Source organism: Pimephales promelas, chromosome 12 (assembly GCF_988280905.1).
Source record: "Pimephales promelas chromosome 12, fPimPro1.hap1.1, whole genome shotgun sequence".
Taxonomy (NCBI): Eukaryota; Metazoa; Chordata; class Actinopteri; order Cypriniformes; family Leuciscidae; genus Pimephales; species Pimephales promelas.
In genome coordinates, this window is record NC_142780.1 from 6697875 (window position 1) to 6711122 (window position 13248).

Here is a 13248-nt window from a genome sequence, read left to right on the forward strand (position 1 = left end):
AAATATATTTTCAATAACTCTAAAACTGCAAGAAAATCAAAGCTGTGAATCTAAAGTTGTGATCCATATTTTAGATTAATATCTCAAAAAAAAAAAAATTCTGTGACCATTTAACCTTTTCGAATCATGTCCATGATTTATTTATTTATTTGTGTGTGTGTGTTCACATAGCAAGTGCCAAAACCTTTACCAAGTTTCATAACATTCCAATGAAGTAAAAAAAAAATCAACAATTTAGTTATTTTTTTATTTTTTTGTTTTACAAATTTGACAGAAAATAAATGACGGAGGAGGACCAGAGGGTTAAGAATGATTGATTTGTAATGTTATAGATTATTTACAATAATGCTGTCCTTTTAAACTGTGAATTCATCAAAGATTTCTTTACGATTAAAGGAAAACATTTATGGTTTCTACAAAAATATGAAGCAGCACAACTGTTTTCAACACTGATAGTAATGAGAAATGTGTCTCGAGTTAATTATATATATAAACTGATATCTTGCAAACACAAGGAAATCCGCCTAGCGATTTCTGTGAACCTCCATATCCAGTAATTCTGAACGACTGCAAAGGTCATGGAACTATCCCAGAAATTCACTTGTCACAAAGTGTGGGAAGTCTTTTCTCATCATCATATATGGAATCTGTTTTGTGGGACAACAAAAGCTAGCCCTGGGAACGAGAGCAGGGCTGGTTGTGAGGATGTTACAGTGGCATCCTCGATTTATCAACAGCCCAGCAGGTCATGGGTGAGTGTGAAAGGTGCCATCCTTCACCAGGGATGGATGCCCACAGAGGCGTCCATATGTAAAGCTTTCCCAGCCAAAACCCCAGGCTGCTGCGCACTGGTCATCCTCACCTCCAGACCGCACATGGGACACGGGACGCGCTACAAGTGCACAAGAGATGGATCCGCTCCACCGCACTGCCGAAATGAGTTATGTCACGTTCCCCAAAGACATTAGGATGAAAAATGAGATGCTGACGGATCGTGGAAATGAGCGATAACATAAAAGATAAATATTTCAACATGCACTTATTGTGGTTCACCTCTTAATAAAAACAAATCGTTGCATTCCACAATAGCTTCTTATAGCAGAAAAAAAAAACAATGTATATTGTTATGATAGTATTCACACTTTAAGAACTGTTCACTGAAATGTTCCTTGAGAATCAAAAATAGTTGTTCTATAACATCACTTCGGGAAAAAAAAAATGTTTCGGAAACTTAAAGGGATAGTTCACCTACTAAAAATGAACATTCTGTCATTGGTTGCTCACTCACGTCATTCTAAACCTATAGACTTTTGTTTATCTTTTTGTTATCTTGAACAAACAAATGAAGATATTCCCACCAGATTTCGCACTAACTCTTCTTCTGTTTGGTTTTTCCTAACTCACTAGCTACGAAAGTTCACGAGCTAAGGGAAAACATGACATGGATTTCAGGAAAAATTTGTTTTGTTAAAGGGAAATCAAATTTTCCTTGAGCTTTCTACATCTAAGAGGTCATCATATTATAAGAATATCCTGTAAGTTTCAGAACTGAAAACATCCTTCTTAGTACAATAAAAGCTTTTATTGACACCAGGCTCAGCAAACGACTCGTTTTTGAAAGTGGGGAACTATGACGTCAAAAAGGATAAAACAACACTCCCGCAGAAGATGATCAACTCCTACTATAACATGGTTTAGCCCCGCCCACCGATTTGCGCATTACATGCATAGCTAAATAACATAGACGCCTACCTCGTGATGAAAAACCGGATCGAGCTTCCGAGCAATACAAATATTGTGCAGTGCCTGGTTGTGGAAGAAGACTTTGCATATGCTTCCTCAGGATTTCAATAGGACTGCATGGATAAACTTTATTTTTAATGACGTTCCAGCTAATGAGGTAAAACATTGTCCATCTGTTCGCTTCATTTCAAAGAGGATTGTTTTGTAAACAAGAGTGGATTTGCAGACCGATTAAGAGTAAAGAACGGTGCTGTGCCGTCTATATTGGATCCAACAGGAATGGTGCAACACACGGACTCTGGGTCGAACATGTATGGGCAAATCATTCCGGATGCCATTTTACAACATTGGAAGTTTCAACACTATCTCACGACCAATTCGTACGAATTTGACGCATGATTAAAAAGTGTCTAATTCGTACGACCTCACTCCTACTAATTCGTACGATTTGTCTAAACCCACGTGATGGTTAGGTTTAGGGGCGGGGTAAGGGGTAGGTCATTCATACGAATTCATACGAATTGGCCAATTCGTAAAATATGTACGATTTAGCAAAATCGTATTAATTCGTACGAGTGAGGTCGTATGAATTGTTACGAATTAGCCACTTTTTAATCATTCGCCGTATTCATACGACTTGGTCGTGAGATCGGGTTGGAAGTTTTCAAAACAGTTTCCCCAAGTGCATCGACGGTTGAGACGAAACTCATTATAATATGCAAAACTGTTATCCACTCACAGCAGTGGGCGATTACTTCCAAGTCTTCAGTGCGAGATGACCATAAAAACCGAGCGTTTTTGATCTAGGTTCAAAACTAGGGTGGAAAATAGCTCATTACTTATGACGTTCACTTGGTTTTTGCATTCAAAAGCATCGAAATGAATAAGTTGACCTCACACAACAATATAATAAAATTTAAAAAGCCAGTACACCCCTTTAAATGTATAGTGTAAGGCAAGTCGAATGGATTTGAGATATGGACCAGTCAGGATTTTATATTTTCGAAGCTGGAAAGAAAGACGTATTTGCAATCACATCGATATTGCCTGCATAATCATACAGTATGATCAAATATTGGGGGGGGGGACAAATTGTCCTTTTAATATTGAGGGGGACGTGTCCCCCTGTCCCCCCATAGAATTACGCCTATGTTTTTGAAGAAAAAACATGAAATAAAGCATCTCGTGTGATAAACATCGTGTCTACTAATGCAACAAATTGCGACTGGTTGTTTTAGCCACGCGGTCATTAATGTTAACAAGCTGAGGAACAAAAGTCAGCTCTTGAAAAAAAGACGCGAGAGAGAGAGAGAGAAATGAAAGAAAAACAACTTTAAACATCTTGTTTTCCCTGGCTGCCTTTTGTGATAAGATGAGGGTGTAACCTGAACTTGCTTGCCCTTCTGCCATATGTTCCAGGAAGCACAGACTCTTCACCACCAGAGAGGGGCCCTGAATTATTGATTAATGATTAGCAAATGCAATAGAAATGTTAGACTCTATGTTGTGTGAGCGAGAGAGAGAGAGAGAGTGTGCGCACGCGGCATGTGTTTGGCAAAAAGGACTACGTGGAGTCGGCGGTGTGTGGACTAGAAAGGGGGAACCAAATTCATTATTGATAGCAGGACAAAACAGCTAGTGTGGGAGGTGGAGAGCACTAGGTGATTTCAGGCCTGTATTGATTACTGGAAACAGCAGGAGGTGAGTGTAGTGTGACAGACTGAACACAAGCTGACAGCAGACTGACTGGCTGTCATAGTCCGTCCTCTCGCTCTGGAAACCCTCGCAGGCCAGGTAAGCATTGTTTGGGGCCCATTGTCCCTAAAGCGAGCTCTTCAGCGGATGGGATCTCATTTTGGCCACGCTGAAAAGTGTCATAGGCAGCGGTGAATATTGAGCAGTGGTCATACGAGAGCCTTTTGGCTTTTCATTTCAATGGGACACAGAATAGCATTTCACGAGGCGAGTTACACTAAACTGTACTTCAGCTACGTATGGCGGCGCTACAAATGAATGTCATTGCATTCGATTAAAAAAATAAAAATGACACTTGATCGGATGTTTTGTCAAAAACATAAAACATAAACTAAGCTTTTTTTTCAAGATTTACATATTTTATAGTAAATTAATTCATTACAATTAATACAATTAGTTAGTTACAATTAACAGTGAAAATTCCATTAAAATTTCATTGAATAACCCTTACATATTATATTCATATTATGAATTTTAAATCAGTAAAAAATAGAGGTTAATATTTATTAACGTTTTGTATACATGTCAATAAATTAACTTAAATTTAAACATATTTTTACATGTTTTACATTTTTTAATTCGTAATGTGAACAATATGTGAGGATTTTCAATGTATTCAATTTAATTTAATGAAATTTTACTGTTAATTGAAACGCGCAAGTTAAAAAAATATATTTATATTTTCAGTTCTCATTGTAATTTCAGTAATATTGTTTTTGTCATTTTTTAATATGTCTATATAGTTTTTATTTCAGTTATTTTAGTACATCAAATAAAACTAAATGGAACTGAAAAATGGTTTGGCAACTTTATGAAATAAAATAAACGTACATTTTGAAGAAAGGAAAACGTTTTTTAACTTATCACTCTGGACAGACAAAAGTTTGTTGGTTTGAAATGCTAAACCAATACTGCATGTAGTGTCGAACATGTAGACAGTCAGTATAGTGTGTTTGTGGTTGTGGGTCATGTTAATAGATAATGTGATGCATTATACCCAAGGTCATTTTGCTAGGACACCTGTGTGAACTGAGAACATACATCCAGCAAAAATCTCCAAAACATTCAAACACACAGCGACTTCAACAATGATGAAGTGAAGAGAAAATGTTGAATCTTTCAACATTGCACAAATTGGAAAAGGGTGTGCTTCACACTAAGAAAAATGCATCACTGAGAGGTTCTTTGGGAACCAAGAATGTTTCTTCCATGGCATCACCAAAAACAGGAATATCATACGGAAGTAAGTAAACGATTACGCATTTAATTATAGCATGATGTGCCTCAGAAGCCAGAATTTATGCACAGGCGATATAAAAAACAAAGATGAGGATGTGAAAAAAGAGAGCAGAGTTTTGAAACATTAATGATACGAGGGCTCCAAGCCCTCATGTTTTGCTTGTATATAGAGCTGTCACTGTAATACTGATGAGCTCTGACATATTACTGTCCTTCACTGACTCCCTTTCGCAACTTGATCTTGATAACTTCAGGTATGTAAAATCTGACTCCCATGAGCACAGAATTGTGACGAATTTTGATCTAGAGTAATGCTTTCCTGTGGCATGCTGTGTTTGAAAATTTTAAGTACAGTGGTAAGGATCAATAATGCACAATAAGGCTTTTCTGTTTCCATAAAAAATATTAAGCAATTAAAAATATTATTTGGCCAGAGGTAAAGATGCGTGAAATGCGTTTTATATTTGATAGCTAAAAATCCTATCCTTGCCTTGTTTTTGAATAAATCAATGTAATGTGACAGCACATCTATATCTCATGCTTTCCTAATGTCTTACACATGGTATCGCGTGGATGAATATGCATATGCGAATTATATGCAGATGAGGATATGCATAGTAAAACTAGGCGTTGTAAGCTCCATATATGGTTATTTCGGGGAGGAGACAGAGTGGAGACACATGTACTCACAATCTTCCGCTGACTGGGTTTTATAAATATTTGCACAGGTTATGGCGTACGCACGGTTTTATCAGTCTGAATGTTTTGCCTTACACCATTTTGGTTTTCAGCACACATACACTTGGTAAGGATCCTACACACAGTTTTATAAATGAGACCCCTGACCCGTGTCTGATTTAGGACCACATATGGAAGTGGCCCAAATCGGATTTGAATAGATCAGAATCCATGATGATTGGCTCACATTGTCCTGAGAACAACAGATCAGATCTGAGTCTGAGTGAAAAAAATAGGATTTGGGCCACATTTACCTGCAGTCTGAACGGAGTCTAAGACTTAAACAACGATGAAGTGAAGAGAAAAGATACACACTTGCTTTGATATTGTGTATCTAATGCATTTTGATGTAATCAAGTATTAAAACATTTTTTGGGCCACTGTATTAACCAAATAGTCTAAGCTAATGCACAAATGAAAGTATCATATAAAAAAAAAGTTTTCCTTTTGGTCTATCTAACTACGGAGCCCCCCTTGTCCCACTTTGGCAAAAAAATAAATAATTATAACTATCTTGTGGCCTCAAGATAGTAATTTGTGGCCTCAAGATACTAACTCGTGGCCTTAAGATACTAACTCGTGGCCTCAAGATACTAACTCGTGGCCTCAAGATACTAACTCGTGGCCTCAAGATACTAACTCGTGGCCTCAAGATACTAACTCGTGGCCTCAAGATACTATCTCGTGGCCTCAATATACTAACTTGTGGCCTCAAGATACTATTTCGTGGCCTCAAGATGGAATTAATATCTTGAGGCCACGAGATAGTATCTTGCTACGAGTTAATATCTTGAGGCCACGAGTTACTATCTTGAGGCCACGAGTTAATATCTTGAGGCCACGACATAGTATCTTAAGGCCACAAGTTACTATCATGAGGCCACGAGTTAGTATCTTGAGGCCACGACATAGTATCTTGAGGCCACGAGTTACTATCATGAGGCCACGAGTTAGTATCTTGAGGCCACGAGTTAGTATCTTGAGGCCACGAGATGGTATCTTGAGGCCACAAGTTACTATCATGAGGCCACGAGTTAGTATCTTGAGGCCACGACATAGTATCTTGAGGCCACGAGTTACTATCATGAGGCCACGAGATGGTATCTTGAGGCCACGAGTTACTATCATGAGGCCACGAGTTAGTATCTTGAGGCCACGAGTTAGTATCTTGAGGCCACGAGTTAGTATCTTGAGGCCACGAGTTAGTATCTTGAGGCCACGAGATGGTATCTTGAGGCCACGAGTTACTATCTTGAGGCCACGAGATAGTATCTTGAGGCCACGAGTTAGTATCTTGAGGCCATGAGTTAGTATCTTGAGGCCACCAGTTAGTATATTGAGGCCACGAGTTAGTATCTTGAGGCCACGAGTTAGTATCTTGAGGCCACGAGTTAATATCTTGAGGCCATGAGTTAGTATCTTGAGGCCACGAGTTAGTATCTTGAGGCCACGAGTTAGTATCTTGAGGCCACGAGTTACAATCTTGAGGCCACGAGTTATTATCTTGAGGCCACGAGTTAATATCTTGAGGCCATGAGTTAGTATCTTGAGGCCACGAGTTAGTATATTGAGGCCACGAGTTAGTATCTTGAGGCCACGAGTTAGTATCTTGAGGCCACGAGTTAGTATCTTGAGGCCACGAGTTACAATCTTGAGGCCACGAGTTATCTTGAGGCCACAAGTTAATATCTTGAGGCCATGAGTTAGTATCTTGAAGCCACGAGATAGTATCAATTAATTTTTTTTTGCCAAAGTGGGACTAGGGGGGCTCCGTATCAAACAGTTTTGCTTTGACATAATTGAACTTTTTTTATGTTTGTTCGCGTTCGGCTATGGTAGAAACATGACGTCACAATATGTAGACCTTCATAGAAGGGGGTGCACGCGGTTATGTAGATCTAAATGTCTCATTCTAAGGTAATAAAAGCATTACGGTTTATTAAGCAAGTTCTTTATACACCACTGAAAACATAGTTATGGATGTCACATTGCATTTCTGTTAATAGATACGCAAAAATCGTACACATTGCACCTTTAAGTCTAACCTTCATGAATTGATTATGTTAATAAATATTAACCGACTCTCCTGGCGAACATGTTTCAGGTATCCTGACTTCACGGCTCTCTCCTTCACCTGAGTTGACTCATCTCGTAATGAGCTCCTTCAACACGCTGAGCTACAGATGCAGACGCCTCACAACCCTCACAATCGCTTCCTTTTCATCGCAGAAATATGGCTACGCCGCTGGCCTGTTTGAGATGATATATTGGACTGTAATAACACTTGATCATCACATTTGAGTCTAACTGAATTATGGGTAAGAGGATCGGGTTGACATATGTTTCAATATCGGCGAATGATGCATTATTCTCCGCCAAGCAATGGATTTAATGAAATATAAATGTCCATTAATCCTCACCGTTCATGCAATCAGTGAGCGCGGACCCAGCCGGCTGTTCGCTAACCATGGGAGATGAGCTGCCATCACTGGACAAAGAGAAAGTGCACAGGGCCGAAGAGTAAAAGTGAATGAAAACAGAGCAGAGACCAGAGGCAATGCCACTATTGGAACGGTTACAAAAGTGTAACAGTTAAAAAAAAAAAAAAAAAAAAAACTTTATTATTACATTTTCAGATGAAAATGTAAGTGGCTTTTGCTCATTCAAATCTCAGATGGCATGATGCCAGGGTGTTCCTTTGTGGTTAAGTAATCTTTAAAATGCCGCATTATATGATGCATCATTCAGGTCTGTAGCATAAACAGTACAGGAGTCACATGTCAAAACACACTACTTTAAAAATAATAATTACACTAAACATTCACCTAATTAATAGCAGAACAAACTGCTGAGGTGTCTTTACACATGAAATCAATAAATCTAACACACACAGTTAAGATGGGTGTGACCGATACTTAAACACATAGCAACATTGACTATTTACAAGTTTGTACATGTAGCGATGCACATGCATCTCATAAAAATGATAAAGTAAATAATAAAATCATGCACACAAACCAGTGTTAGCACGTGAGTTTTAACGTGTATTTACACACAGTGACTCCCTGGTAAACACAGGTAAATTAGAATCAAGCATCAATATTAGCATTTAGCCGGGGGAAAAACAGCCTCCCCTTAAGGTTATTATAATGACACAAAAAAACAAACAAACAAATCACAATATACAGGAAGTATATTGAAGTTACTTTTCAGTTCTCAAATATAAAGAGTTTCCCATGAGGCCCGTCTCTCTGCTGTTCAGTTGATCAAATCAGCCTAATCCTGCATTTTCCACACTATGATTAATAAAACACTGCAGAAACATATCTTGTGTTCTCCACAGAATACAGTGAACACAATTTACAGTAGGTCTGGTTGCTATCTCTGTTATGTGTGGAATATATATATTTTTTTTTATTTTGTCCTAAGGTGACTATAAGAGCCTAACTCTGCTGCGATTTTTCCATTGTTTTTTTTCCCCATCCACCCAAGTACTATAAAATAGGAAGCAGGCTTCAGTTGTTTAACTAGTTTACATGAAGTAAAAGTACGCTACAATAAACCTACTGCATTTACTCTTTTATGAATTAGCAATTAATAAACTACTAATAGAGTGCCGAAGTTACAACGTCACTCTAGGCCAAAACGCGGAAGTGAGTTAGCATTTTAGCACTGTAACGGTTCCCTTGCTCTAAAGCCTATGGGATTTTTGAATGGGTTTTCGCTAAATCGCCTGAAATAAGATCTGTGGTGAAGTAAGCCTCTAAATATTTTCACGTTTTGATCTATGACGTAGAACACACAGTTATAACCTTGTGGTTTTTTAAACTTTATTGTGTCTGATTGTCTTTTTTTAAATCTTTATACAGGCTTCAAAATGTTTACATTTTGGATTAACTTGTAAAGATTATCTTGCTAGACAAAACGTGTAAGGGTCACAAACCTTTGTTAAATACATATCTTAATTTCTGCGATTTTCCAAAAGTCTATGGGGAAAATGCATTGGTTTTCGACTGAGGGAACCCATGCGCCGCTAGCTTCCGAGTTGTCCTACAAAGTGACGTCATCATTTCGGCACTCTATAAACGGCAAACTACTTCTTCACTGCTGATTCCTGGTGGTTTAGAGGAGAATTACTCCGAGTCGCCCCCTGTCGTTTCACAGAATAGCACAACGGTGAACGCGTCAAGTATACACGCCTCGTCTGGAGAGGTGCGTGCGCAGTCAGCAGAGCCTCGCGCTCGTGCGGACGCGTCGAGTATACACAAGGCTTACCAAGTGTCTAAATGGGACTCAATGGTTGTCAGACATTAAACATCATTCACACTGAACATGGCCATTAGTTCCATACGTATTCGTTCTTTGTATGTACGCATGTTGACAGGCAACAAAAAATTCCCCATGGGGATAATAATCAAATCAAATCTCTACTGGTAGTCTAGTGTATTTGTATCTGTCTTTTTGTCTTATTTTTTTATATATATTTTTTTTTTAATGAAGCACAGAGGGATTACACTGTAAAAAAATATTTTCAAGAATTGTTATCACAACATATTTTCTTTTGTCAAATCAATTTTATAATAATTTATTTAGTTGAGATAACGTATTATTTTGAGTTTCTGAAGATTAAATCAATCTCCTTCATTGTATTAACTCACTTTTTCCAGTTCAATCAACTTAAAATTTTAAGGCAACCCAGGTTACTTACTTTAAGTTAAACCAACAATATTTGTTTTTTTAAAGTGTAGCAATCACAACATTTTTTCTTTTGTCAAATCAACTTAAATAATTTATTTAGTTCAGATAACATGTAATTTTGAGTTTCTGATGAGTAAATCATTCTCCTTCATTGTATTAACTCACTTTTTCCAGTTCAATCAACTTAAAATTTTAAGGCAACCATGTTACTTACTTTTTTTTAAGTTAAACCATCCATATTTTTTTACAGTGTAGTCAATTGTGCAAAACCACCATGATCCGGCACACCTGGCACAAATGCAGGTGAAGTTCGTCACGTACGTATTCTGCACTCGGCTCTACAGCGGGACCTGGGCATAATTTATTGACTAAAGATGGAGTCAATAGATCCTGAAGCACACTTAAACCCAGACAGCAGTGATTACAAGGTGTTGAGCGCACGCCGCAAACTCCCTCCTCGCCCATATGTATAGCTTACGTCTATAATAAATGTTATCTCTTCATGAGACGGGTGAGCTGTCAACTTGATTAAGGACGCAGATGAGCATCTGAGTATCTGGCCAAACACACTGAGATATGCAGAAATACAGTCTGTTGTGTCGGGTTCTTGTTTGAATGTAATCATCGCTGCTTTTCTGCATCATTGCTTCTAGATTACAATACAGCACTCTGAGTTACTCAGATAACAGCACAGTTATTACGTTGGCAGTTATTACAGAGCTTTGATTCTGAACATTATTCATGTAATTGTATAAACAAAATTTCTGAGTTTCATTGTAAAACGACATTTGCAATTCAGCAGATGCATGTTTGATTCATTATAGTGGCAAAAGACCCCAAATAATAGTAATTATAAAAACAATAAACATGATACAGTGATTATATTTCTTCAGTTATGGTCTTTTCTCGTTTTTTAACGCACGCACTGCTATAAAAAGTGTTAGGTTTCATGTCTTCCACCTGAGTGCCCAATCCTCTTTTGTCCTTTTAAATGTTATAATTAGCCAGACAAGTGTGCAGCTTCTTCGCCTGCTCCATTATCTTGTCCGCTATCTTTGAACGGGTGTTAAAAACAGGCGCAGTTGTTTGTAACGAATATGTCTGCTTTCCCGGGCCGATCCGGTGGCACTGTAAACATGACGCGGGTTAACATGAGACCATTTGGAACCTAACGCCCGCTGTGGGCGACTGCTCCTCATCTCTGCTTGCATATCACAAGTTAAAAAGTCCAAATTATATCACCTTTCCTGGGTAACTGCACTTCCAGTAACCAGTCTCACCTCCAACTGACACTGAGCAACCCAGACAACACACATAGCAGTTACAGAAGGAGTAACAGTAGAAACAGCAAGTTAACAACGACAGAGAAAAGACTGCAGACTCTCACCACCTCTCATATCATATCACCATATCATTTATCACAGCTCCTGTCCATAAGCCTTCCATAGATGAGATATTTGAACTCAATTCATTTTCATATTCACACACATATAAGTTGAAATACTGAAATAAAGTCCTTGTTGTATTTAAATTTATATGGTCAACTGTATGGAAAGCCTTTGGGAAAAATAAATACACTTTGGCATACTTTTAAAAGGATACTTGTAACAATTTTTAATGGGTACGGAAAGTATTCAGACCCCCTTAAATTGTTCACTCTGTTATATTGCAGCCATTTGCTAAAATCATTTAAGTTCATTTTTTTCCCCTCATTATTGTACACACAGCACCCCATATTGACTGAAAAACACAGAACTGTTGACATTTTTGCAGATTTATTAAACAAGAAAAAATGAAATATCACACGGTCCTAAGTATTCAGACCCTTTGCTCAGTATTTAGTAGAAGCACTCTTTTGATCTAATACAGCCATGAGTCTTTTTGGGAAAGATGCATCAAGTTTTTCACATCTGGATTTGGGTATCCTCTGCCAGTCCTCCTTGCAGATCCTCTCCAGTTCTCCCAGGTTGGATGGTAAACGTTGGTGGACAGCCATTTTCAGGTCTCTCCAGAGATGCTCAATTGAGTTTAAGTCAGGGCTCTGGCTGGGCCATTCAAGAACAGACACTCCTTTGTTATTTTAGCAGTGTGCTTAGGGTCATTGTCTTGTTGGAAGGTGAACCTTCAGCCCAGTATGAGGTCCAAAACAAGGTTTGGAAGGGGTTTTGAAGGTTTTGAAACAAGGTGGAAAAGGTTTTCGTCCAGGATCTCCCTGTACTTGGCCGCATTCATCTTTCCCTCGATTGCAACCAGTCGTCCTGGCCCTGCAGCTGAAAAAACAACCACGGCATGATGCTGCTACCACCATGCTTAACTGTTGAGACTGTATTGGACAGGTGATGAGCAGTGCCTGGTTTTCTCCACACATACCGCTTAGAATAAAGGCCAAAACGTTCTATATTGGTCTCATCAGACCAGAGGATATTATTTATCACCATCTCGGAGTCCTTCAGGTGTTTTTTTTAGCAAACTTTGACTGAGGAGAGGCTTCCGTCGGGCCACTCTGCCATAAAGCCCCAACTGGTGGATTACTGCAGTGATGGTTGACTAATTACAACTTTCTCCCATTTCCTGACTGCATCTCTGGAGCTCAGCCACAGTGATCTTTGGGTTCTTCTTTACCTCTCTCACCAAGGCTCTTCTCCCGCTCAGTTTGGCCGGACAGTCCGCTCTAGGAAGGGTTCTGGTCATCCCAAACGTCTTCCATTGAAGGATTATGGAGGTCACTGTGATCTTAGGAACATTAAGTGCAGCAGAATTTTTTTGTAACCTTGGCCAGATCTGTGCCTTGCCACAATTCTGTCTCTGAGCTCTTCAGGCAGTTCCTTTGACCTCATGATTCTCATTTGCTCTGACACGCACTGTGAGCTGTAAGGTCTTGTATAGACAGGTGTGTGACTTTCCTAATCAAGTCCAATCAGTATAATCAAACACAGCTAGACTAAAATGAAGGTGTAGAACGATCTAAAGGATGATAAGAAGAATTAAGAATTAAGGATTAAGGATGGCACCTGAGTTAAATATCTGAGTATCACAGCAAAGGGTCTGAATACTTAGGACCATGTGATATTTTTT